Genomic DNA, 2205 nt, shown 5'->3' on the forward strand with positions numbered 1-2205 from the left:
TGTTGGTTAGGTTCCACCTATAGGTGAGAGCATACGGTATTAGTCTTTTGTCCCCTGGCTTATTTCCCTTAGCATAATGATCTCGAGTTCTATCCATGCTGTCGCGAAGTTTAGTAGTTCTTTTTTTCTTTCTGATGCATAGTATTCCATTGTGTAAATGTACCATCACTTTTTGATCCAATCATCTACTGATGGGCATTTAGGTTGCTTCCAACACTTGGCTATTGTCAATTGTGCTGCTATGAACATTGGGGTGCATAGGTTCTTTTGAATTGGTGTTTTGGGATTCTTAGGGTATAGCCCCAGCAGGGGAATCACTAGATCAATAGGCAGTTCACCCACTTTCAGCTTTTTGAGGAAATTCCATACTGCATTCCACAATGGCTGCACCAGTCTACATTCCCACCAACAGTGTACTAGTGTTCTCTTTTCTCCACAGCCTCGCCAGCACCTGTTGTTTGTTGATCTGTTTATGATGGCCATTCTGACCGGTGTGAGGTGGTACCTCATGGTGGTTTTGATCTGCATTTCTCTGATGGCTAGTGATGCTGAGCATCCTTTCAAATGTCTCTGGGCCCTCTGTATCTCCTCCTTGGGAAAGCATCTGCCCAGGTCCTTTGCCCATTTTTTGATTGGATCATTTGTCTTCTTGGAGTGGAGTCGAGTGAGTTCTTTATATATGTTGGAGATCAAACCTCTATCTGATGTATCACTACCAAATATATTTTCCCATGTGGTTGGCTCCCTTTTCATTCTGCTGATGTTTTCTTTAGCCGTGCATAAGCTTCTGATTTTGATGAGGTCCCACTTGTTTATTCTTTCCTTTATGTCCTTTGCTTTAGGAGACATATCCGTGAAAAAATTGCCGCATGGGATATCTGAGAGTTTCCTGCCAATGTTCTCCTCTAGGACTTTTATGGTGTCACGAATTATATTTAAGGCTTTTATCCATCTTGAGTTTATTTTTGTGTGTGGTGTCAGCTGATGATCCAATTTCAATTTTTTGCATGTATCCGTCCAGCTCTCCCAACACCATTTGTTGAAGAGGCTATTATTGCTCCATTTTATGCTTCTGCCCCCTTTGTCAAAAATATTAGATACCCATATAGACCTGGGCTTATTTCTGGGCTTTCTATTCTGTTCCACTGGTCTATGGATCTGTTCTTGTGACAGTACCAGATTGTTTTGAGCATAGTGGCTTTGCAGTACAGTTTGATTTCTGGTATTGTGATCCCTCTTACTTTGTGTTTCTTTCTCAAAATTGCTGTGGTTATTCAGGGTCATTTATGGTTCCATATAAATTTTTGAAATGTCTGTTCTATGCCTGTGGAATATGTCATTGGTATCTTAATAAGGATTGCATTCAATTTATAAATTGTTTTGCGTAGTATGGACATTTTGATGATATTAATTCTTCCAATCCATGAGCATGGTATATGCTTCCATTTATTTGTGTCTTCCTTAACTTCTTTTTTCAATGTTGTATAGTTTTCTGCATACAGGTCTTTTATGCCTTTGGTTAAATTTATGCCTAGGTACTTTATTTTTCTTCTTGTTATATCGAATGGTATTTTTTTCTGATTTCTTCTTCTATTTCATTGCTGGTATACAAAAATGCCTTTGATTTCTGAATATTGACTTTGTATCCTGCTGTTTTGCCAAATTCACTTATCAGACTGAGTAGTTTTTTGGTAGAGTCTACAGGGTTTTCTAGCTACACTATCATGTCATCTGCAAACAAGGATAGTTTTACTTCCTCCTTTCCTATTTGGATGCCTTTTATTTCTTTTTCTTGTCTGATGACTGTGGCTAGTACTTCCAATACGATGTTGAAAAGAAGTGATGAAAGCGGACATCCTTGTCGTGTTGCCGATTTTAGTGGGAAAGCATTTAGTTTTTGCCCATTGAGTATGATGTTGGCTGTAGGTTTTTCATATATGGCCTTTATTACGTTGAGGAATGCCCCATTTATTCCCATTTTGCTGAGTGTTTTGATCATAAATGGGTGCTATACCTTATCGAATGAGTTTTCTGCATCTATCGAGATGATCATGTGGTTTTTGTCTTCTATTTATGTGATGTATTACTTTTATTGACTTGCATATATCGAACCATCCCAGAATCCCTGGAATGTCCCATTTGATTGTGTGGATAATCTTTTGAATGTATTGCTGGATGCAGTTTTGTTGAGGATTTTAGCATCTA

The sequence above is a fragment of the Pteronotus mesoamericanus genome, unplaced genomic scaffold (genome assembly GCF_021234165.1).
Source record: "Pteronotus mesoamericanus isolate MK-2021 breed Mesoamerican mustached bat unplaced genomic scaffold, CSHL_Meso_final scaffold_125, whole genome shotgun sequence".
Lineage (NCBI taxonomy): Eukaryota > Metazoa > Chordata > Mammalia > Chiroptera > Mormoopidae > Pteronotus > Pteronotus mesoamericanus.